General features: G+C 42.1%; 1 long non-coding RNA gene across 1 annotated transcript; it reads right to left on the bottom strand.

Annotated features, from left to right (window-relative positions):
• Positions 1-65: 65 nt before the first annotated feature.
• On the bottom strand, positions 66-2853 carry LOC133816633 (uncharacterized). The gene is made up of 3 exons (XR_009885386.1): positions 2574-2853; positions 1892-2020; positions 66-107 (listed from the first exon to the last, which is right to left on the bottom strand). It is a non-coding gene; the product is annotated as an uncharacterized LOC133816633 (long non-coding RNA).
• Positions 2854-26977: the final 24124 nt, after the last annotated feature.

The following is a 26977-nucleotide window of genomic DNA, read 5'->3' as shown; positions in this document are numbered from 1 at the left end:
TTTAATCTAAAACATTATATTATAATATAATATAATTTTACATTATATTATAAAATAATATAATAGTATTGCCCATGTCTTCCTAATGCAGAATGGTTTGTTCCATCCTGAGAAATAAACAATAAAGATAATATAAATTAGCCATGATTAAACCAAGAAAAAATTTCACTAAATATAAGCTTTCAAATCATGGAAATTATTCTCTACAAGTGCTTTATCAAAAAAGAAAAAGTAAAAGCACAAATCATTTTTCAAGTCCATTAACCAAATAAAAAGTCCAATTTTCACATTACAAATGACATATCTTGTGATTAAACTAATTCATGTCTTATTAGAAGATGAACTTATGTCATTTAATATATACAACTTGTACAAGTTCCTATGGGTGAGTTGGGCATAATAAGATACAAGAGGTCTTCTCCAAGAGGTATTTACATATAAATTGGAACTCTTCACCATGAAATGAAATAAAGTGAAATCTAAGGTGTTTGCAAAGACTTGTTCTGTTCAACAACATAAAAATACATGATGAACTAGTTTTATTAATAAAATTGATAGGCTACATTTATGGCTATATGTATAAATAGGTTACATAACAAATGGAGCAAAAAATCTCCAAAAAACATAGAATCCCATAATAAAATAAACATACCTCTTTGAGAAAATTTAATTATGAATTTAATAAACCTCTTTAGAAAAATATTCATAAACAATGTAATTCAAAAAGCTAAATTCATGATGTCAGATACACAACATACACATTGGTGAAAAATATCACATCTCGAGCAAGAAATACTTTACTTTTGGTACACAACACAAGCAACAAATTTGATATTTCTTTATACATTTTTCTTAGAGGCATTGTAACAAACACATTATGTGAAGAGTCATAATTAATTACAAATATTTATAGAGAAAAAGCAAAAACCAATATCACTTCCTGGTGTAGCTAGGGACAAGATGGACTACCTACTTCTAAGACAAGAGAGGCTTCTATTCTTAACTAGTAATTCCACCAATTGCTAAAAGTGAAATGATATATAGGAAACTAAGCAAAAAATAAAAACACAATGCCTCTATGATAAATAAAAGAATAAATGAAAGAAACATATACTATTATATAACAATGGTGAAGAAAAAATTTGTTCGGTAAACATTAAGCCTATAATGAAGAAAACTATAGAAAAGTATATAATAGAAATAAAGAAAGAAAAAAGCACTTGATCTTTTGAATTAAAGTGTAACATTAACATCTATACACTATATTATGTCTCTAAGGCATTTCACCAAACATATGGAGTGCAGTTTTTTTTATTGTCTTAAACCATAAGCATTGTTGTATTAAACTTAATCTTAACTTCATAAAGTTTCAAACTAAAATGAGCAACTCAACTAAGAATCCAATCTCATAATCAAGTTTTTCAGTAAGAACTTAAGGAAATTATTTTTTTCAACATATTAGATTAAGTTTGGACTTATGCATCTAGAAATTGAATGAAGCCATAACAAAATAGTGCTCACTTTTGTTGTACAACTCTGAATATCTCAAATGGCAATTGAAAGTCAACAATTTGTTCTCTTTGTTTCCAAGTTGTAAACAATTTAAGCTCTATATAATTGTCATCATTTGCAAGCCACATCTTTAAACGTACCACATCATTCCAATTACCAAAAGTAAAAAAAAAAAAATCGAGCATTCCCATCCACAACAACAAAATTTTCATTGATATATTTGAACTCAATTAAAATTTCTCTTATATAGAAATATATATACACATTTGTATACCAAAGGCATTGAGCATTAATTATATTGATTTATATGCCTAAAAGCAATTATGTCCTATAGCAAAATAATGTAGTGGCAGAGAAATTAAGTATGTAGAAAACAAACCTCACCCCTAGAAGTCGCATACTGAAAACGTTAAGTTATTGTCTTTCCATATCTTGGCCGTCCATATAGTTACATAATCTTCATTCTTTACAGCCATTTGAATCTCCAAACAAGCCATAAATCACCAACCTAAAAATAGATTTCTTCATTATATTAAAAAAATAAAAATAACCATAGAAAAAAAGACACCATTGTTATATTGATTCAACAATTTTTTTTATTAATTTATTTTTAGGGATGCAAGTTGTCTAAGCTCTAAACTCCATATAATTACTAATAGAATAATGTAAAGCTATTGAACACTATCAATCAAAGCACTTATGGTATTCCATTATAAAGATACACATACTTAGAACAATACTTGTTAATTATTAATTGTTGGCTAATATATATATGTATATTTTTATATGCGAATGCAGGAACGAATGGATACCTTGTAGTGTTAGGCACAAAAGAAGTCAAAGGAGGACACAAAATATATAATATGATTTGGTGCAAGAAAGGACCCAAAATGATTTCTTTAATATATCAAACAGAAGGCAATTAATGTCTAATTTTCAAGTCGCAATCCCAGATTTCAGAACCTCAGGAATAATCTTGGAAATGGCTCTATGAATGCCAGAAATAAAAATAATAATAAAAGGCAGGTAAAAATTGGAGAAGTGAAAGAGGAGATAGTAACCTGGAAAGCTTCGTTGGCGATGAACAAACTTCTAGAACTGAGATTTGGAAGAGGACTCATCCCTCTCCATGCTAAAGAAATCAAGCTTGATTGAAGTCATAGCCATGGCGAAGTGGTGGTGGTGGAGCAAAAGAAAGTTAGAGAAAGAAAAGAAGAAAGGCTATGACTCTTTGTGTACCATCGGTGTGAAATGATAGAGAAGAGAGAACTCATGATCCATGGGAAAAAAGATTGAAGAGAGAATGACTAGGGTTTTCTTTGTGTGGTCAAATGGAAACGATCAAAAGTGGGGAGAAGAGAGTTAGTGAAATATTAAAATTTGCCACCTATTTATTCATTTTCCGCTTTTTGTCTTTTTTTTGGAATTTCATCTTTTAATTTGCTGCTTTTTCTTTTATTTGTATTACTTTACCACTTTTTACATAATATCTATTATAATACATTTTCAAAAGACATATAATTATGTCTTGTGGAAAGTAGATTTTGGTGTAGTGCAAGACCCTTTTATTGTTAATTTTCATTAATGGAAGTTATAATTAGTTATGACTAGGTGACCGTTAAGGGATCAAATGATCGATCGTTCTCAAGGGTCGTTCAATTATTATTTCTCGCTCGAACCAGAGGTAAGAAAGCTGCACCCAGTATGTGATGCATGTGATGCACGATAAACATGTGATTAGGGCATGCCATGAATGTTGAATATGAGATTGATCAGAGCTTGAGTCTCTGTGTTTGTGCATGATCCTAATTATGTTAGCAATTGTTAAGTAAGCATGTTGAATGCCCTACATTTGGATATTTGATATATGATATATGCCTGGTTGCATTGCTTACTTGTGTGTGGCACTGACTCACTAGTCAAAATTGGCAATGGTGTCAGTATTAACTGTGAAGGTGTGACTCACTAGTCAAGTTCGGTAGTAGTACTAAGCACTAGTCACATGGTATTGACTAATAAGTCAAGAACGGTCTTAGCGTGTTTAATGCAAGCCAAAAATATTAGATCTAATCGACATCTACATTGAATGACTCATCGTGAGCATTAATGTCTGACTCACCATAAGTTCGATGAAAACTAAAAGTGCTTGTCTAGCCTATGGCTAGTCACTTAGAGTCAGGGCCAGAAGGCCCAGGTGACCGCATCGTCACATGGCTGTGGGTGCTAAGCCCTGTAGTGACTCGCTCGACAGTCACTCATCTAGTTTAAGTTAATGACTTGCTCATCAGTCACTCATTATGGTTAACAGAACCTCAAGTGTTAAATCACTCATCTGATTAGAGTTATACGCTCCATTATGGTTAACAGAACCTTAAGTGTTAAATCACTCATCTGATTAGAGCTATACGCTCCATCATGGTTAACAGAACCTCAAAGTATTAAATCACTCATCTTATTAGGATTGACTTGATAGTCATCCATTCAGGAGGGCAGGATTCATCATCATGGATTCCCCATCATTATCTGAACCTATTTTCATGCATGAATAGGGCTATCATTGCTAGGCATGCACATTATGATTTTGTAACAAGTTATTACTGTTCATGAGCATATTGAGTTTTCTTGCTGGGCTTCGGCTCACGGGTGCTATGTGGTGCAGGTAAAGGCAAAAGAAAGCTAGACCATCCTTGAGTTGGAGAGCTTAGGTGATGATGTATACATATGCGGCTGCTCGACCGCCACAGCCGAGGGTTGAAAGAGGAACTAGGGTTAAACCCTATTTTGCCGCTTAGATCGGCTGGTTGTAAATATTTTCTTGTAATTAACCTTTAAATTATATTTTTGGGATCCCAATGTATACGTTAAACATTTTAGTGAAACGTTATATCTTAACCAAAAAATTTAACCCTAAACTGCTAATCATACTTAGTTACACGATTATGGCCAAATGACTCGATTAGCGAGTTTAGCACTGTTTAAAATGCACGTTGTAATAGTCCCTGGAGTTTAGGGCGTTACAACTTGGTATCAGAGTGAGCCAAGGTTAAGGGTTCCTGAAGACAAGCTGGGCATGTACACTCGTCATCAAAGATAGCTTCACTCAGGGAATGGCAACCATTTCTGTAGTTATGTGCTTAACTGCTTAAATAGAATGTAAATGCTTTACCTGTACATTGTATTGGGAGCATGAGATTCTGATAGAGCCTGGCTCTTGACTAAATGATTACCTGCTCCATGAATATATATATAATTGTGATATTTACATACTGGAGTTGGAGGCATGGTGTGAATGTTGGAAGAGCAGGGATTATGATTGATGTATGAATGCCATGGGCATGTTTTTAGCACTGCAGTGGGTTTGTGATTGTAGTGTGGTAAGAGTGTTTCCATAGGGGAAAGCTCTTGATATGCTCATCATGTTTAATGGGTCAAGTTATTGACTGCAGATTCAATCAGAAGGTGTGTATTCAAGGCAAATAATGAGGCCTAGTGGTGGTTATACAGAGGCTGAGAGTTTCAGCCAGGGGTTGAGTTCTTCATCTGCCCCTCAGAATTTCCAGCAGGTGCTTACATATGTGCAAATAAGATTGCAGAGGCAAGAGGAAGAGATTAGGTGTTTGAAGCAACATCGGAGTCTGTCGGGGAGCACCTCTTCCTTTGTTATGCCAAGAGTGGCACCAGTTTTGGCTCAGCCTAGGGTTGAGAACAGATGGGAATTTCTCTGTGGAAGATTCCAGGAGTATTACCTCTAGTCTTTGAGGGAGGCCTAGATCCATTCGGAGCTGAGCAATGGATGGGCATGATCAGTTCTATTCTCGATAGTATGAGGCTGGTAGGTCATGATAGGGTGATCTATGCTACATTTGTATTACGGGATGATGCCCGGACATGGTGGGAAGTAGTATCCCAGACGAGAGACACAGCAGTGATGGACTAGAAAGAATTTAGGCAGCTGTTCAATTAGAGATATTACTGTGATGCGGCCCAGACTGCTAAGATGAATGAGTTTCTGAATCTCGTTTAAGGCAATGGAATAGTAACAGAGTATGTTGATAAATTTGATGGGTTGGCCATGTTCACTTTTGATATGGTACCCACAGATGTAGCTCGAAAGGAAAAGTTTATTCAGGGACTAAATCCCAGAATAGCTCAGGGCATTAGAGTTGCCCCAGTGCATGAAATCTCTACCTACGCTCAGGTGGTAGGGAAGGCTCTTGCTGTTGAGAGCACAGGAAATCAGATTAGGCAGGAGAGTGCTGGAGAGCATGGAGCTCAGGCAGCGATACCTCCATTTATTGGACCAAGCAAGAAGAAGGAGTGGAGGACCTGCCCAGAATGCAATCGGTGCAAGAGATGTCATCTCGGAGAATGCCGAGTAAGGGCATGTTTCTTATGTAAAATGTTTGGGCATCGTAAGAAGGATTTCCCAAGGCGAACGAAGGATGAGCAAAAAGGGATGGACAGCTCGACTCCAGCTCAAGTGTTCATTCCGATGCAGTCAGAGTTTGAGACTGAGACTGAGACTAGTTCTTCAGGGGTGGCAGGTCAGCTTTCTAGTTCTGATTTTGTATTATGGTGAATGGTTTTGGTACCATGTTGTTTCTTTGTTTGATGCTTCTAGAGAGGCATAGACTTGTTATGCAGATTTCATGGTTATGTTATAAAGAGAATGTGATACTCTTAGGTTTGAGAGTGGGAAAGACCCTTGTGGTAGTTGGCACTGTGCATGGATTTTGTATGCTTACGACATCTGTATTCAGAGCTAGAGATCTATTGCAGGAGGATGCATAGAACTCCTAGCTAGTGTGGTGGATACCACTTAGGTTATGCCAGTGGGATTAGGACAGAATGGATTAGTCTGTGAAGTTCTGGGTGGATTTCCAGGTGTTATCCCCAAAATTTGAAACTGATGATGTGGCCATAGAAATGACAAGTGGCAAGTAATGGTTGGGTGACCTGGCAAGGAGAAGAGTTTTGACTACTTGAGAGGTGTCATGACCGACCGGGTGAGTTGATAAATCCGACCAGGGGTGACACTACTGCCCAGGAGTGACATTACTGCCCAGGAGTGACATTGCTGCCCAGGAGTGACATTACTGCCCGGGAGTGACATTACTGCCTAGGAGTGACATTGCTGCCCAGGAGTGACATTGCTGGAATGACATTGGCCGATCGGTCATGCACATGTCCGACCAGCAAGTGTATGACCGACCAGCACTGGCATGTCCGACCAGCACTGGCATGTCTGACTAGCACTGACATGTCCGACCAGCATGCATATGTCCGACCAGCACTGGCATGTCCGACCAGCACTGGCATGTCCGACCAGCACTGACATGCCCGACCAGCACTGACATGTCCTACCAGCAAGTGCATGTCCTACCAGCCAAGTGCGTAACTGGTCAGTAGAGGTATGGCCGACCAGAAGGTGATATTCATCAACCAGGTAGAGCATACTACGTCAAGATTCCCAGAAACGGCTTCAACAAGAATCGGTCTGGGCATACGCGGGAATCTCTCATTCTTCACACAAATTGGGGGTTCTGTTGCATTTTGAATATTTTTTGTAATTTAAATATAGTACGAATAATAAAATATCCCGATCCTAGGGGATATCAATGTATGATCCTAAGCCTATAAATACATGGCTTATGGGATCAAAAAAGGACTTTTGAAAATTTGAAGTTTTGGTCTGAGTTTTCTAAAAAGAGAAAGTGCTTTTTCTTGAGAGAGAACTCTTTTGTATTCTGAGAATTTACACTGAAGAAACTCAGTTGACACAGGTTCATCTGATCTTGAGTGTAGATAAAATAATCATATCTCTAAGTGGATTAGGCTATTACCAACATACTGGGGCTGAACCACTATAAAAATTGTGTGTGTTATTTACTTTCTTTAAAAAACCGTCTGTGTCGTTTGAATTCTCTTGAAGGTTTGTCGTTTTCAACATTCTCACGTCGTTGGTCAAAAACGCAGTCAACATTTTGGTGCTTTCATTGAGAGCCTGAAGAGAAAAACAGACGGTCCTTGGGGTAATATGGCGCTTAAGAACACCAATGCAGCCTCCAAGAAGGCGGGCTCCTCTAAAGAGCTTGCTAGGTCAGAAGGTCCTAGCCTTCAAGATCGTGAGTCTGAGCCTAGAGTGGTGCTCGAAGATGTAACCCCAGAGGTTGAAGAGCGCCAAGAAGCCATGAGCGCCTTCCAGGAGGAAATGGCACAGTTCAATGCCAGACAGGAGGCGTTCGCTGGGGAAATGACTAGGCAGAATGCCGCATTCGAGCAGCAAAGATGGGAAATGGACGCCAGGAGTGAGGAGGTCCGTCGACAGCAGGAGGAGGCCGACAGGTGACATCGCAAAGCTGTACTCGCTCTGGAGGCAGCTACGCAGCTGACCCGGGCCAATGCCTAGGCTGCACCTGGAGTGGCAGCCACCCCAGGGGCAAGGACCACAGAAGCTAGTCGCAAGAGAACTGATAGACCAAGCAGAGGTGGTAGTAACCCACCTGGTCGTGAGGAGGATGGAGTCCAATCGCGCACTGCCTCAACTCAAAGGGGGAACTCCAAAACCCCCTCAAGGAGCCACCGATCAGAGACTTCCAGATCAGGAAGTCACAAGTCAGGCAGCGAGAAGACACCTCCTGAGCAGGAGCACAATAGAGCTCCTCGTGGCAATGAGACTTCCCACTTCCAAGATGGGCATGGGCGTGATGAAGCTAACAGTCATCACACTAACCATTCAAAGGAGAAGAATAATAATAACCATCGAGGAGGAGAAGATCGCCCAGCTCAGACAGGAAGGCCACCACTGCATCCCAACCAGCACAATGGCAAGGAGCACGTTCCACCCAGCAAACCTTCCGAAAAGACTCAGAGTACAGTGTTCGATCGGTTGGAAAAGCACACTACTCAGAAGGACGTGAGGGACGTCATTGCTGATAGAAGAAGGACCATCCCGGTCGAAGGGCAAGAGCCAATCTGTCCTACCAGTCGAGTAGAAATACTCAATGATGGTTTGCCGGATAGGAACACCCGACCAGGCGGTCCCGAAAATGAGTCCCTAACAGTGGCCCTAAGCATCCAAGCCCAGCTTTATGCTTTGACAGCAGCAGTCCAGAGTCTGTCAAAACGACCAGCTGCGATTGATCCAGTGGACCACAGGAGTGGCAACCCTTTTTGTGCTCGAATTAGAGCAGCTCAACCACCAGCAAAATACAAAGCACCGGTACTGCCAGTTTATACAGAAAAGGCAGACACGATTAGGCATGTTGGGAAGTTCGAAGATCAGATGGAGCTGCTCGGGATGAGTGATGACTATCGCTGTAGAGTCTTCCCCACCACATTGTCCGACACTGCCCAAGAGTGGTATTGGAAGTTCAAGCCTAACTCCATCACTTCTTGGGAAAGTTTTAGAAATGAGTTTTGCAGGCAGTTTAGTGCTGCTTAGACCCCTCCTGTTTATGCCAATCACTTGGCAGATATAAAGCAAGGGAAAGATGAGTCTCTCAAGAACTACATACAAAGATTCATGAGAGAAGCTAACTGAGTTACTGTGGTTGGAGATGAGGGGAAGATGGTGGCAATTTCTTCCGGCATTATCTACCAAAGTCCTTTGTGGGACATCATCTATCGCCATCCAATTTCAACATTACAACAGTTTTTAGACCGGGCGGACAAATACATGAAGCTGGATGATGCAATTGAGAAGGGAGAGAATGGGTTGAACAAACCGAGTGGATCGACTGATCCCCCCAAAAATGGCGGACATGATCAAGGTGGTGGTAAGAAACGTGGAAATAATGGGTCTGACCGCCACAATGAGAAGAAGGCTAAGTCGGGACCAAATGACAAGCCAACTAAGTATGAACCTCGATTCACCAACTACACCACTATTTCGGCGAGCCGAGCGGAGATCTATTTGGCCAGTCATCAAGAGGTCCCTTACCAGAAACCCCCACCAATCAAGAAGGAGATGAGTAAGAGAGATATGAACAAGTTCTGTCGCTTCCATGGAGACTATGGTCACGAAACGAATGAGTGTAATCATCTCAAAGATGAGATAGAGTTTCTCCTCCGGTCGGGGAAGCTAAAAAAGTATCGAGCAGAGAAAACCCAAGGAGAGGGGAGCAACAACAATCCTGGGTTCAAGCGGCAACGATCCCCACCTTTGCAACCTGAACCTGTGGACTTCACACTAGATACCATATGTGGAGGACCACATCTTGCTGGAGATAGCAACAAGGCGAGGGAGAGGTATGTTCGCACCCTTCGTCACGAATTGGATGCGGCATCCACCTCCGAAATTATGACAGTGGAGGAGCGACCACCAAAGAACCCAAGATATGAAAGTGAGTCCCTCACTTTCACTGAAGAAGATGCTTGACACGTGAGGTATCCTCACAATGACCCTCTTGTTGTGACAGTCCAAATTGCTAATATGAAAGTGAAGAGATGTTTGGTCGATACAGGAAGCTCTGTGAATATTATTTATAAGTCATCCTTCGAGAGGATGAAGCTATCTATCAATGACTTGAAGCCGTGCTCTCAAGTCATTTATGGGTTTACTGGAGAAGGATTGTCACCAGCTGGGACAATCAAGTTGCCAATCACGACGGGGGAAGCTCCCAAACATGAAACCGTAATGATCGAGTTTTTGATTGTTGACTGCCCGTCCGCCTACAATGTGGTTATTGGTCGACCACTGCTCACAAACTTACATGCGGTAGTTTCAATCTGGCACCTTTCCATGAAGTTCCCGACCAGTGCTGGCATAGGCTGTGTCCAAGGAGACCAGAGGGAGGCTAGGGAGTGCTATAATGCCTCGGTAGCTAAGGCAAGGAAAGGGACCAAGGAGAGCAACATTATTGTATGTGTTGAAAGAGAGGAGGTGGACGAGATGGATGTCGACCGAAGTCTTGCAGTTGTAACCGATCAGGAAGAGATGTTAGAGGAGTTTGGCCAAGAGAGCACTCTTGGTTTAAAAGAGTAGAAGACCCCATCCGGTGATGAAGTCACCAAATAGGGCGTTGCCCAAAGCAAGGGAAGGGACTTTGATCCTCGCTTTGGGGATTATGAAAGTGATGTGGGACCGTCCGAAGAGTTAGAGGAGGTCCTTATAGATGAGAATGACCCGACGAGAGGGGTCAAAATTGGAAAAAAGTTGAAAGCAGAGGTGAGACCACAACTGATAGAATTCTTGCGAAGGAATCAAGATGTCTTCGCCTGGTCTCACAAAGATATGGTGGGTATCTCACCAACTGTGATCAGCCACATGCTCAACGTGGATGAAAGCTATCCAGCAGTGTAGCAAAAGAGAAGATTGCTTGACAAAGATCGAGCCAAAGCTCTTAAGGAGGAGGTAGAGCGGTTAAAGGAGAATGGGTTTATAAGGGAAGCATATTACCCTGCCTGGGTTTCAAACCCAGTATTGGTGCCCAAACCCAATGGAAAGTGGAGGACTTGTGTAGATTTTACTGATCTGAACAAAGCATGCCCAAAGGATTGCTTTCCTTTACCGAGAATAGACCAGTTGGTAGATGCAACCTCTGGTCATGAAACATTGTCCTTCATGGATGCATATTCGGGGTACAACCAGATCAGCATGCATCCTCCTGATGAAGAGCATACCAGCTTCCGAACAGATATAGGGCTATACTGCTATAGGGTCATGCCCTTCAGACTGAAGAATGCAGGAGCTACCTATCAGCGTTTGGTGAATGGTATGTTTCGCGACTTAATCGGCAAGAGCATGGAGGTGTACATAGACGATATGCTGGTGAAGTCAAAGGAAGCTGAAGGGCATGTGCGAGACCTAGAGGAGTGCTTTGCAATACTGAGAAAGTACAGCATGAAGTTAAACCCCCTCAAGTGCTCATTTGGAGTGGGTTCTGGAAAATTTCTTGGGTTTATTGTGAACTCCCGAGGAATAGAGGCAAACCCAGAAAAGATAAAGGCTCTCATTGAAATGAAGTCTCCAGCTAGAATAAAGGATGTACAAAGCTTGACTGGGCGGATTGCAGCTCTAAGCAGGTTCGTTTCGAAATCAACGGACAAGTGTGTCCCGTTTTTTAACTTGCTTAGAGGAGGCAAGAAGTTTGAGTGGACGGCAGAATGTGAGCAAGCTTTCCAGGCCATCAAGGAGCATTTGGCCCAACCTCCTGTTCTTTCTAAGCCAGTTGATGGAGAAGACCTCTTTTTGTACCTAGCAGTCACGGAGCATGCTGTTAGTGCTGCCTTAGTACGAGAGGAGGATAGAGTGCAGCACCCGGTGTACTATGTTAGCAAGCGACTGATAGGAGCAGAGTCCCGATATCCCGTGATCGAGAAGTTGGCATACTGCTTGGTACTCGCATCACGAAAATTGTGGCCATACTTCCAAGCACACCCCATTAAGGTCCTTACTGACCAGCCTCTACGCCAAGTCCTACAGAAGTCGGAGTCATCTGGTCGGCTACTTAAATGGGCATTTGAGTTAGGCCAATTTGAAATCAAGTACCAGCCGAGGACTGCTATTAAGGGTCAAGCTTTGGCAGATTTCATCGCTGAATGTACCGGGATCGCTGATGTTCCCGACCAGCAAGAGAGTGTCACTGGGCAAAAAGATGAACTTCCTACTTGGCAACTTTTTGTTGATGGGTCGTCGAATGAGCATCATTCAGGAGCTGTAATTATATTAGTCACACCAGAGAAGCACCGAATTCATTGTGCACTAAGGTTCAGATTCAATGCTTCTAATAATGAGGCGGAATATGAAGCCCTCCTAGCAGGCTTGCGACTGGCTAGAGATGTACGTGCCCGGTCGGTGGAAGTAAATAGCGATTCCCAATTGGTGGTCTACCAAGTCTTGGGGGAATACCAGGCAAGGGGCCTACGCATGGTGGCATACTTAAATAAGACCAAAGATCTGCTAGCATAGTTCGAGGAGTACACCATCAAGCTAGTACCACGAGAGCAGAACTCTAACGCAGATGCTCTAGCAAAGCTAGCTAGTGCAAAAGATGCCGAAACTCTGAATATAGTACCGGTAGAATACTTGGCGGAGCCGAGTATTGATGAACAAGAGGCCATGCCAATCACGATAGCTGACACCTGGATGACTCCCATCATTGCTTATCTTGAGCAAGGAACCCTCTCAGATGATCGTAATGAAGCAAGGAAGATTATGAGGCAAGCTGCTAGGTACACCATGATGGATGGATGGAATGTTGTATAGAAGAGGGTATTCCCTACCTCTACTCAGGTGCATAACACCCGACCAGTCAAAGAATTTATTAGCTGAAGTGCATGAGGGGTTATGTGGAGATCATGCTGGGGGGCAGAGTCTATCTAAAAAGATCTTGCGGCAAGGATTTTTCTGGCCTACAATGAACAACGACTCTATGGAATATGTGAAGAGGTGTGACAAATGCCAAAGATTTTCTAAAGTGCCCAGAGCGCCCCCAAATGTCTTGAAGCAAATGCAGAGTCCATGGCCTTTTGCAGTGTGGGGCATTGATCTGATCAGGAAATTGCCCAAAGGGAAAGGAGGAGTGCAGTTTGCAGTGGTTGCAGTAGATTATTTCACGAAGTGGACTGAAGCTGAACCATTAGCCACGATCACATCGAAGAAAGTGTTGGACTTTGTAGTTAAGAACATAATATGTCGCTATGGTCTGCCTAAAAAGATAGTGTCTGACAACGGCACCCAATTTGACAGCGACATATTTACTGATTTTTGCACTCGGCATGGCATCACAAAAAGTTTCTCCTCGGTAGCCCATCCACAAGCCAATGGGCAGGTTGAAGCTGTAAACAAAACACTGAAGGACACTCTGAAAAAGCACCTGGAACGAGCTAAGGGTGCTTGGGCGGAAGAATTATCAGAAGTCCTTTGGTCATATAGGACTACTGCCCGGACAGCGACTGGACATACCCCATTTTCCTTAGCATATGGGTATGAAGCCATGTTACCCGTGGAGATAGACCCACCATCTCATCGAAGGACCATGTACAACCGGGAGGAGAATCATCAATTGCTAGCAGAATCTTTGGACTTCCTCGAGGAGAGAAGAGAGGAGGCAAACCTGAGAGTTGCTGCTCACCAGCAAAAAGTGGCGCGCTACTTCAATTCCAAAGTCCGAGATCGAAAGTTCCAGGTCGGAGATTTGGTCCTCAGAAAGGTGTTTGTCAGAGACCCAGCAGCTGGCGTACTAGGACCAAACTGGGAAGGACCATATCAAATTGAGCAAGTCTTGCCACCCGGCACCTACAAGCTTGCTCGGTTAAATGGAGAGCTGATCAGGAATTACTGGAATGGCGAGCACTTGAGGAAATATTATCAATAAATACTGCTTATAGAGTAGTAGCTTTGTATCAAGTGCTTAACTTGTTATTTAAGTTTTTTGTTTGTGAACTGGCTATTTGCTAACCAGTCATGTTATTTTGAACAATGTTATTTTGTTTAAAACTCGTTGTTAGACACATTTTGTCATTTATTATTACGAGTAATAAAAGAGATCACGCGCAGCGTGGTAGAATCTTGCTACAAATTTTGCATATGTGTTGATTATTCTTGCTTGGCAGTTTTCAACTGTCATTATGATTTAAACAAAACAGGTCTTCTAAAAATAAATATACATATATACCGGACAGTGTTCAATTGGTCGGTATCATGAGATGAATGACCAACGTTTAAATAGTTGCATGTTTTTGTAGTGGTTAACTGCTGAAATATGTTTGTATATTCTATGTGTTTCAAGAGTAGTAACTGCTCGGACAAATTCGGTCAAGTAGCAAGTGATCAAGGATTTTTCAACCCTCAATCACTTGGGGGGCACATAGAGTATACTGACGTGCATTTCAACACAGGCAATAAGAGCACGAGCAGAGATATCTGTTTTTAGGCTGACTAGTAAATTTGGAAGTCTAAAAAGTCCATTAAGCTAACTTGTTTGACAAAGCTTAAGTAACTTGGAATTTTTAAAATTTTAAGTTAGAAACAGATATTCGTGTGATAATAAAAGTTATGCTCATAAAATGTTAGAGCAATAAGAGCATGAGGAAGTATATTTAGTATGGACTTATGAAATGTTTAGAATTTCTAAGTTAGAAAACTAAATACTCATGTGAAAGTTGAGGGCATATAGAGACTTTACTATTCACAATAAGCTTGTAATGTCTTAAGTGTAAAAAGACTTAAATGTTTAAGAAAAGTAAAGTGCAAAGGCCAAATAGCTCAATCATACGAGCACAAGTATAAAAACAAAACAAACTATGATAAAAGAATAATAGGACTACAATTGGTCGTGCAGAATCCCTGGTAGGATGAGGGATCACTGGTCGGCTACTCTGGTAGGCTGATCAACCCCTCCTCAGCATCAACTGCTCCTCTCGCTCGGAATGACAGTGTAGAGGAGGCAAGTGTAGGGCCGGTAGGATTAGCAGCTTCCTCAGCAGCCATGGCCTCACATCTGGCAAGCTCCTCTGCCTTAAACTCATCGGTGAGAAAGTCGAGCTTGAGGGGTTTATTTAGCTTCCACACCTGGTAAAAGCAGTTGAAGCAAGTCTCCTCGTAGCGGGTTAGATCAGCTTCATTCTCTTGCTTCAGCTCTTCATTCTTGCTAATCAGTCCCTCATTCTCGCGAGCTAATCCCTCGTTCTCACGAGTCAATCTGTCTAGCCGATCAGTCAAGGACTTTTTGGCTTGGGTTAGCTGATCATTCCCATCAGCCAATCCCTTGAGAGACTCCTTTTGCTCAGTTACAGTCTTCTCCGCCCGTTCCAGCTTGGATTGAAGAGCGTCCATTTTCGCTTGAGCCTCCACGAGTTGATCATTTAGGACCTTGATCAACTCCTTGTAATCGACTAATCACTGCTGGGCATGACAGAAGGTCATGAGCGTCTGCATGAAAAAAAAAAGTTACTACAAAGCATGAACGTAAGTAACAATCTATCTTGTGGTAGAGCACTTACATGTGTCAACTGAGCAATCCCTCTCTCTAAGACAACATCAACACTGAGTCGAGGAAAAGATTCAAAGCCTTGAATCATTGAAGCATCATGGAGGGTCTGATCAGCTGCCCCCCTAAGTTTGGTGCTAGCAGCACGGAGTGCCTCGCTTGGGCCGGACGGGCCTGGGGGAGTTAGGCTCGCTGATGGAGGAAGTGAGGAAGGGGTCAACTGCGAGATCGTAACTGACCCCTCAGATTGCCTCCCTTGGCTCGGTGGCATTGCCCTTGGGACCTTCCTCGGGGGAGTAAGACCACTTCCTTCGCCAGACTTCCTCTTTGGAGCAGGAGGAACGATGCAGTGCCTGAACATCTTTGGGTCTGCAAAAGAGGAAAACATGAGATTTGTTAGAAAAAATATATATATAATTAAATGTAGATAAGTATATTACTACTACAATTTTATTAGTCTCAAATCACCAAGTTATTAAACATATTCCTATGACTACTAGACCTAAGTTGAGAATCTGATCGATGAAGTCATCCTCGTCGTCCGAAGATGAGCTAAGTTCTCTCTCAGTCTGGATGGCCTTTCCCTTCCCGGACTGAGCGGGAATAGCAGATCTGTGCTAAGGCTCAGACTGAGGCTCCCTAATGACAAGGTCGCCAGGTCTATGAGAGAGCGGAGATGGCCCAGGAGAAAACTGGTCAGTCACCACCTCAGTGCCCGCATTGGACTGATCAGTCGTGTTGTTCTCCTCAGTGGTACTTTCCACCGTGATATTTTGGTTACACGGTATCAGGCCCACCATCTGAAGGTAATCTACAGTGACCAAAATTTTCACGTCTTTCTCCTCGGGACTCATGTTAGCCAACGCCTTCGCTCGCTTGAACATCCCTTGAGTAGGCAAGGGTTGCTCGAACGGACCCGCATGTGTAAAGGACAAGTTGTTGTCTTTAAGGTTTGATGTGAGGAAATACTCTGTATAGTATTTCCCGGGGTTCGACTTGTGCGCAATACCACAGAGGTATTTAATCCCCTGTTTCCTATGAAAGAAGTGGAAAAAACCCGTGTTCTTGTGGCTGGGGCTAGTCCTGAAGTCGAACAAATAATGTACCTCATGAGGAGTGGGCTTGTCCCAACCTTGCAGAAAGTAAAGAATATACAGCGCGGACAACGCCTGGACCCCGTTCGGTGCGATTTGGAAAGGGGAGACATTGAAATAATCCGCTACAGACCGGAAATAGAAGTGTAGTGGAAGTGTCGCTCCTGCGTGGATATGGTGCCTGGACCAAGCACAGTATGCTCCACTGGGCCTGTTGGCTCTCTGATGGGGGCCTGGACATGTCACGTTCTCACCACTCAAACCCAAAGCTTGGATGTGTTTGTAGAACATCCCAGGATTGAGTTTTGAAGGCTGGGTAGTGAACCAGGAAGGTGCTTCTTCTCGTCCCTTCTATGGTTTTTAAATGGCCAAGCGCTGGACCTCAGTGGCAAACTCCTAAGTAATTCGTCTTCTTGTGTTACTTGATTTCGACACCTGAAGAGGTGATCTCGAAGGAGCTGTAGTGTGGGCCTCACCGCGTTCTACCACCTTTTGCACCGCTCTGCGGGCAACTTGTGGATCTTGGTCCTGGGGGAGTCTATTAGATTTCTTCACCCTCATCGTCGACTGTGCAGCTTGTTGAAGAAACTGTTCCTCGTGAAGGAAGTACAAGGCTGAACGGGGAAGGATCTGCTTGAAGCGGCGAAGGCGATCCTCAGGAGTGCGACTGGTGGAAGATTTTGATGAAGAATCGCTGCTTTGAGGGGTCTCAATTGACTGCGGGATACATGTATCGGAGTCCGTATGGTTGTCACCTCCCCTATAGTCAAAGCGATTCATCTACAAAAATAAATCAAAAATGGGGAGGTGAGTAACCGTACAGATAAAATTCAACAAGAGCACAATTTATTTTTCTACTTAGAAAATTTTATCTAAATAGTAAAAACATTGCATGCTTGGGAAAAAATAATTTTAGTGCTTGAAAGTGCCTAAAAATGTTTAAAATTTCCTAAAAGTGTTCAAAATACATATGGCATGGAATATACCATGCTTGGGCTTAAAATTGTGCCTAGTGCCAAGGAAGGCTTGTGCATCCGGTTGGATGCCTAGGCATCCAAAGAGAGCATCCGAGAAGCTAGTGGGCATGCCCGGTCGGACACCTTAGGCCTGAGGAGATGCATGGCCAGTCGCATGCATCCAGGCGTGTACTTGGGCTAGGGGCGTGTCCGGTCGGACACCTTAGGCCCGAGGAGATGCATGGCCAGCCGCATGCATCCAGGCGTGTACTTGGGCTAGGGGTGTGTCCGGTCGGACACCATGTGTCCGAGGAGATGCGTGGCCAGCCGCATGCATCCAAGCAGGCGTGTGCGAGGAGTTAGGAGGTTCCGATCGGATACCATGTGTTTGAGGAGGTGTCTGATGAGGAGAGGTGCGAGTTTGGTCCGAGCGGACCAGGCTTGGGATGGTGCTATCCGTCTGCATCCGAGCCGAGTGCACCCGAGGAGCCCAGCACCAACAGTCCAAGGAGTTCCAATCAGACATGGAGTGTCCGAGGAGATGGACTCCACACGGTCTGAGGATTGCATATGTGGTCCGATCGGACCACATGTTTACCTAGAAAAAAAAATGACAATGGCCGATCGCCCATACCCCCAAATCTCACCAAAAAATTCCACTATTTTCCTTGAGCCGAAAACAAGACCCAATTCGAAAAAGCAAAGTTCTATATTCCCTAACATAAACATGTTTCCTCATCCAAACACACAATCACAAGATCAAAATAGAGAAGTTGAAAATTTTTTCCATGCTCTTGAAACCATCTATACCCTCAAAAACCCCAAAACCCATAATCATGGTTTATACTAAATTGACCTATTTTTCTTGAAATTCTTATGAAATTGAAGAGAATGTTGGGTTACCCATAGCACAAACATCATCAAAGTAGCCACCCGACACATTATATCTATAAGATTCATGAATAAATTCAAGAAAAAACTCCCAATAAGTTTTCGGCCATAGCATGTTATTTCATGAAATTTTTGAAGAAAATAACAACAATATGAGAGCATGGAGGAGAAGACTTACCCAACTTTGGAGAACCCTTGATTTTCTTGGAGATTGCTTGAAGAAATGAAGAGCTTCCCCTTGGAGTCCCTTGAAGTTTCGGCCAAAGGAAGGAGAAGCCAAGAAATTTCGGCCAAGAGAGAAAAAAGAAGAAGAAGGGTTTTAAAATTTGATTTTCTTGTGTAAGGGAGAATGTGTAAGTGTAGGGATTATTTAAAGGAAAAAAGTGGGAGTTATCACTTATTTTTGGACCCTTGGAATTCCTGGGATATTTTTTCTCCCCACGATCATGGGCAGTTATTTGCAGTGATCATGGTCTGTGAAGTTGCGGTCTGCTGCATGGGGGGAAGTTGAACAATTATTTTTTTTACATAAGGCTGTCAGCTGTGGAGAAAAAGTTTATTATGTGAGGTATCATATAATAAACTTGGGGGGCAAATGTTATCCCCAAAATTTGAAAATGATGACGTGGCAATAGAAATGACAAGTGGCAAGTAATGGTTGGGTGACCTGGCAAGGAGAAGAGTTTTGACTACTTGAGAGGTGTCATGACCGACCGGATGAGTTGATAAATCCGACCAGGGGTGACACTACTACCCAGGAGTGACATTACTGCCCAGGAGTGACATTGCTGCCCAGGAGTAACATTGCTGGAATGAAATTGGCCGATCGGTCATGCACATGCCCGACCAGCAAGTGTATGACCGACCAGCACTGGCATGTCCGACCAGCACTTGCATGTCCTACCAACAAGTGCGTGTCCTACCAGCTAAGTGCGTAACTGGTCAGTAGAGGTATGGCCGACTAGAAGGTGATATTCATTAACCAGGTAGAGCAGACTACATCAAGATTCCCATAAATGGCTTCAACAAGAATCGGTCTGGGCATACGCGGGAATCTCTCATTCTTAACACAAATTGGGGGTTCTGTTGCATTTTGAATATTTTTTGTAATTTAAATATAATATGAATAATAAAATATCCCGATCCTAGGGGATATCAATGTATGATCCTAAGCCTATAAATACATGGCTTATGGGATCAGGAAAGGACTTTTGAAAATTTGAAGTTTTGGTCTGAGTTTTCTAGAGAGAGAGAGTGCTTTTTCTTGAGAGAGAACTCTTTTGTATTCTGAGAATTTACACTGAAGAAACTCAGTTGACACAGGTTCATCTGATCTTGAGTGTAGATAAAATAATCATATCTCTAAGTGGATTAGGCTATTACCAACATACTGGGGCTGAACCACTATAAAAATTGTGTGTGTTATTTACTTTCTTTAAAAAACCATCTGTGTCGTTTGAATTCTCTTGAAGGTTTGTTGTTTTTGACATTCTCACGTCGTTGGTCAAAAATGCGGTCAACACCAGGGGATTTGCCAGAATTACATTTTCACAAAGAGATTGAATGGTGAGTGGATTGGTGCCAGGGATGGAATCAGGTCTAGGGCACTATTTTGAATGGCTTCAGCAAAGTGGTAAGATCTAAGGATTCAGTTATTGGGTAAGATGGTATTCTCCAAGGTGGATCTTTGATCTGGTTAGTACCAGCTGAAGATCAGGGAGAAAGATAAACAAAAGACTATTTTTATATTAGATAAGAGCACTGAGAGTGCTGGGTGATGTTCTGAGAATTTGGTTAATTCCAAGTTGTTTTTATGAATCAGATGAACAGAGTATTCAGGGATTATTTGAATTATATTTATGAACGTCTTGATCGACGGTATTATAGTATATTCTCAGTTGGAGATTTGCCAAGGTCAAGGAATGCCTTAGGGGCAGGAGTTTCCTTGGACGGGCATGATATTATATGTGCTTCAGGAAAGAGTTCTGAGTCTTCTTGCTTATCAGAATCAGGTTGCAGGTTGTTATGACACCTCAGTGATAGGGAAAAGTGATTGCCTATGCATCATGTTGGTTAAAGGATCTGACCAGAACTGGAATAGAGTTTCTGGTGGGCCAGGTGGCCAGTTTTATGCTTGAGTTTACTCCTTCAGAGAGGATCAAAAGGAAAACAATTAAGTGAAGCACAGATAGGAAGATTGAGTAAGAAGTCTTAGCTGGATTAGCTAAGGGTTTTGCACTGTCAGGTATGGGCTTATTGTGGTATAAGGATCGGATTTGGGATCCGATGGACACTGAGATTAAATGGGAGATTCTGGATGAATCTCATACTACTCTCTTATTCTCTTCATTCATGCATCATGGAAATGTAACAGGATATGAAAGCTTTATATTGGTGGCCTGGGATGGAGAAGGACATAATGGAATACGTGGCAAAGTTCTTAACCTGTTGGCAGGTCAAATCAGAGCATCAGAAACCAGTAAGGCTATTGTAGCCTTTGAGTATTCCATAGTGGAAATATGGAAACATCGCGATGGGTTTCGCGGTGGGGCTGCCCAGGATAGTGGGTCAGCGTGATTTGGAATTGGGTCATTGTGGGCCAGTGTTTAAAGTGAGTTCATTTTTTTCAATAAGGACAAATAATACAGCTGATCAGTTTTCAGACCTCTATGTGAAAGAGGTAGTGCGCCTTCATGGAATCCGAGGTCTGTCTCATCAGATGAGGACTCCGTTTTTACTTCCAGTTTTGGGGAAGGTGGCAGAAGGCAATGAGTATATAGATGGAATTTAGTACAGTTCATTATCCTCAGACTGATGGTAAATCAGAGAGAGAGAGAGAGAAAGTTATCCAGTATTGGAAAGGTACCTTATGAGATGAGGTATGATAGAGAATGTATATCACCCGTTCATTGGAATGAGATGGGTGAGAGTTTATATCTGGATCCTAAAGAAGTTCAGGGAATCATTGAGATTATTAAAAGGTTAGAGCTTGGATGCTTGCTTCTCAGAATAAATGGAAAAGTTTTATTGACATGAAATGTAGGAACATGGAGTTCCAAGTAGAAGATTGTATCTTCCTTAAAAGTATCACCATGGAAAAAAGGTGAGGAGATAAGGGCAGGTTGAGCCCTAGATTGTTATGACCGTGTGAATCCTGGATAGGATTGGTCAGGTTGCCTTTGGATTGGCTATATCTTTGACACTGTCAGCAGTATACAATGTATTTTATATTTCCATGTTGGGGACATGGGTTGGAAGGAAACTCATGAGTTGAGTTATGAGAATCTAGGGATTGAGGCTAAGTTTTCCTCTAAGGAGTATCCAGTTTAGATATGAGACAAAACGAATAAGGTTTTGTGGAACAAAGTTATACCTTGAGTCAAGGTAATGTTACAGAGACAGTGAGGTCGAGGGAACAACTTGGGAAACTGGAATCAGTTGTGCGAAATTCTTATTCCGGGTAGTTCAGATAAATTTCGAGGACAAAATTTCTGTAAGGAGGGGATAGTTGTAATGCCCCAAAATCCCTAATAAGGTTTAGGAGCTTGATTAGGAGGCCGGGAGGGCCATAATTGATTTATGATGTTATTAAATGATTATATGCATGTTTATGTGAATTATATTATAATATGATGATAAATGCATGCATATGGGACCATTTTTAATTATAAGGGCATTTTGGTAATTTGGCCCATTGAGGGCGTAATTGTGTATTTTCATGTATGTTGGAATTATGAGTAATACCACATTATATGTGGATTTGTTCGAGCCACTCAACATGAGACGATCTTTAAATGCAAGTTATTGGTCTGGTCATAACAGGGTTAGTTTTGGGGCTCGGGGTGAGTCTTGGGGTAATTTGGTGATTAGAACATTACCAGGAATTAAAGGGTAATGAGATATGATTTATTAGTATTTGAGGATATTAGAAATAACAGGAATTGGAGGGTGTTAATTATGATTAACGAGATAGGAAGGAAAGGACGATTTTGCCCTTGGTGGCTGTTAAAGGTTTTAATTAGGCTTGGGGGCATTTTAGTCTTTTCACCCTAAGGATAAATATAACCAAGGAAAGTTGTAGAAACCTTCCAAAATAGAGCATCTTCTTCTCCTCAATCGAACACCATTTTTCCTTGGATTTGAAGCTCCTTTTGAGGAACCAAGGCAGGGAATCAAGTCTTGATAATCTAGGGTTGTGTTCCACCATTGAAGAGGGTCCTAAGCTGAGATTGAGGTATATTTTTAACTATAGAATCTCTGGTTTCTTGCTTTGTTTTCTCATTGAGTTTTAGTTGCATTTTTTGTTTGAAAGTTGAGTTTCAATGGGAGTTTTTGGCAAAGGTTACTTGGGTTATGATGCCTAGGTCATGTGTAGATATTTTTTGGGTTCGATTGGGTTTTAAATGGAGTTTGGAAGCTTTTTTTTCAGGTTGGGAAAAGAGGAGTCGAAGAAGGGAAGAACCAGGGCAATTCTGCCTGGTCCTAGCGCTACAGCTCCCAAAGGGTGGCGCTACAGCGCTAGCCAGGGAAAATTTTCCCTGGTTGTAGCGCTGGGGCGCTAGGGGGACAGCGCTGTAGCACTATCTTGTTTTTCCTGATGCACATTTTGGGAACTTTTGAGGGTTTTTGGCTCGGGATTTCAATTCCTAAGGCTCGGGATCGAATCTACTCACCGTTTGGGTACAATTCGGGGTCCCAGGAGTGAGGTTTAGGTCAAGACCCTATTATTGTTGATTTTCATTAATGGAAGTTATAATTAGTTATGACTAGGTGACTGTTGAGGGATCAAAGGATCGATCGTTCTCAAGGGTCGTTCAATTATTATTTCTCGCTCAAACCAAAGGTAAGAAAACTGCACCCAGTATGTGATGCACGAGAAACATATGATTAGGGCATGCCATGAATGTTGAATATGAGATTGACAGAGCTTGAGTCTCTGTGTTTGTGCGTGATCCTAATTATGTTAGCAATTGTTAAGTAAGCATGTTGAATGACCTACATTTGGATATTTGACATATGATATATGCCTGGTTGCATTGCTTACTTGTGCGTGGCACTGACTCACTAGTTAGAATTGGCAATGGTGTCAGTATTAATTGTAAAGTTATGACTCACTAGTCAAGTTCGACAGTCGTACTAAGCACTGGTCACTGGTCACATAGTATTGACTAATAAGTCAAGAATGGTCTTAGTGTGTTTAACGCAAGCTGAAAAGATTAGATCTAATCGACATCTACATTGAATGACTCATCGTGAGCATTAATGCCGGACCGGCCTCAAGTTCGATGAAAACTAAAAGCGCTTGAGTAGCCTATGGCTAGTCAATTAGAACCAGGGCCAGAAGGCCCAAGTGACTACATCGTCACATTGATGTGGGTGCTAAGCCCCGTAGTGACTCGCTCGACAGTCACTCATATAGATTAAGTTAGTGACTTGCTCATCAGTCACTCATTATGGTTACAGAACCTCAAGTGTTAAATCACTCATCTGATTAGAGCTATACACTCCATTATGGTTAACAGAACCTCAAGTGTTAAATCACTCAACTGATTAGAGTTATACGCTCCATCATGGTTAATAGAACCTCAAAGTGTTAGATCACTCATCTTATTAGGATTGACTTGATAGTCATCCATTCAGGAGGGCAGGATTCCTCATCATGGATTCCCCATCATTATGTGAACCTATTTGCATGCATGAATAGGGCTATCATTTCTAGGCATGCACATTATCATTTTGTAACAAGTTATTACTGTTCATGAGCATATTGAGTTTTCTTGCTGGGCTTCGGCTCACGGGTGCTATGTGGTGCAGGTAAAGGCAAAAGAAAGTTGGACCATCCTTGAGTTGGAGAGCTTAGGTGACGATGTGTACATATGCGGCTGCTCGACCGCCACGGCCGAGGGTTGAAAGAGGAACTAGGGTTAAACCCTATTTTGCCGCTTAGGTCGGCTGGTTGTAAATATTTTCTTGTAATTAACCTTTAAATTATATTTTTGGGATCCCAATGTATACATTAAACGCTTTAGTGAAACGTTATATCTTAACCAAAAAATTTTACCCTAAACCGCTAATCATACTTAGTTACACAATTATGGCCAAATGACTCAATTAGCAAGTTTAGCACTATTTAAAATGCACACTGTAACGATCCCTGGAGTTTAGGGTGCTACATAGAGCACTTAGGATAAGTCTTCCAGGCCTCACTGCCACCCTGGCGGCCAGTTGAAATACCACGTGGTCGCCTGTCAGGACCTGGAGCTGGGAAGGTGTTAGGGACCTTCCTCTTCTTATCACTGGGGCCTCCGCCCCTACTTGAACCCACAAATGGAGGTCCTGCACTCCTGAACTCTCTTCTGGCTGCATTGTCCCACCAGATTTTGTTTTCTACGCTCTCAGCTGTGAGCGCCTTCTCCACCACCTGTGCATAAGTAGTAACTCCAGCCACAGTGGTGATACGAACATCCCGGACTAATCTAGGCTATAGCCCCTGGAGAAATCTCTCCCTTCTGGTCCCATCAGTAGGCACCAGCTCCATGGAAAACTTTGCTAATCTATCAAACTTCAGAGCATATTCAGTCACTGATAGACTCCCCAGAAGTAATATGATGAACTCTTCAGCTTTAGCAGCCTTGATGGCATCATTATAATACTTTTCATTGAACAGAGTCTGAAACTTTTCCCAACTCAGGGCATTGATATTTCTTGTCTGGGATATAACCTCCCACCAAATTTGGGCATCCTCCTGAAACATGTATGTGGCACAGGCCACCCTCTCATTACCAGACACCCTCATGAATTCAAGAATGGTGGTAATCATACTCATCCATTGCTCTGCCTTAGCTGGATCTGCACTACCCTAAAAATTGAAGGTTGTTGTTTCCTGAACCTTTCATAAAAAGGTTCCCATTTGCTTCCAACCTCAGGAAGTTGCTCAACTATTGGCATCGATACAGGTGGTGCCTCAGGTAAAATGTTCCCTGCAGGAACTTGTTGTTGTCTCAGGAGGCGGATTTCTTCTTCCTGCCTCAATACTCTGGCCTGTAAGTCATTAAACAACTGCTGCCAGTTATCAAGAGCTGGCTGTGGAATCTGATTCTGGTCATTCTCTTGACCCTGTCTGTTATTCTGGCCCTGATCTTCCTGGCCAGATGGTGAATCTATCTGTCTTGGAATCATTCTTATCAACTTAAACCTTGCTGCAATAGTTAATGCGGCCAGTTAGGCAGTGATAACTAAACCTCTTGCTACCTCACGGTCCAAGATCAACAGATATCACCCATATTCCACAATTATACAGATATACAAATGGATACATGATCATAACATTTATACTTTATTTGAGCAGTTAAACATATAACCACATAAATAATTACCAAACCATGAGTCGAGCTTGTCTTCAGTGGAGAGTGTACATGCCCAGCCAGTCTACAGAAACCCTAAACCTTGGCACGCTCTGATACCAAGTTGTAACGCTCTGGTTACTCCAAGATCGTTACTGTAAACTTTAAACTGTGCTTAACTCGCTAAACGAGTCATTTGGTTATAAACGTACTTCTAGGTGTTATTAATAGGCTAAGGTGAAAAGTCTTCTTCAAAAGGAAATGATATATTTTATTTAAAACATAAAATTGTACATGGGCCCATAAAAGTGTTTACAAGTTATTTACAATCCAAAACGGTCATTGCAGTGTAAAAATTATGACTTGTCGACCTAAGCGGCAAAATATAGGGTTAACCCCTAGTTCCTCTGAGAAACACCTTGGTCGTGGTGGTAAAGCAACCACATATGTACACATCGCCACCTAAGCTCTCCACTCAAGGTTGGGTGAGTTTTTCTTTCCCTTTACCTGCACCACATAGCACTCGTGAGCCAAGGCTCAGCAAGAAAACTCATTATTGCATGTATACAATATCAATGAATGCTTATGATAATCATATTGGGCTTATAGCCCTAATCAAATAATATCAAGATTCTAATAATCATGCTGGGGCATGTAGCCCTAATCAGATAAGTGACTGATGAGTAAGTCACAAACTTGAATCAGATAAGTGACTGATGAGCAAGTCACAAACTTGAATCAGATAAATGACTGATGAGTAAGTCACGAACTTGGGCTCCGCACCCTTAGCCATGTGACGATGCAGTTACCTGAGTTGTTTCGCTCTGGCTCTAAGTAACTAGCCTTTAGACTAGACAAGCACTTTTGTTTTCATCGAACTTAAGGTCGATCAAGCATTTCATGCTTATGTCGATTAGATCTAATCTTTCTGGCTTGCGTTAAACATGCTAATATTGTTCTTGACTCATAAGCCAATACCATACGACCAGTGCTCAATACTACTGTCGAACTTGACTAATGAGCCACAGCTTCACAATCAATACTGACACCATTGTCGATTTTGACTAATAAGTCAGTGCCACTCACAAGTAAGCAAGATTGCTAAGCATTTAATATGCAATCAATGTCCACATTTAGAGTACTCAACATGCCTCATTAATAACCATGCATGTCACATACTGGGTGCAGTTTTCTTACATCTGGTTCGATTGTGAAATAATAAAAGAACGACCATTGAGAACGATCAG

This window comes from Humulus lupulus, chromosome 2, assembly GCF_963169125.1.
Source record: "Humulus lupulus chromosome 2, drHumLupu1.1, whole genome shotgun sequence".
Lineage (NCBI taxonomy): Eukaryota > Viridiplantae > Streptophyta > Magnoliopsida > Rosales > Cannabaceae > Humulus > Humulus lupulus.
The sequence above is the reverse complement of the archived record's forward strand: the minus strand, read 5'-3'. Positions and strand labels throughout refer to the sequence as shown.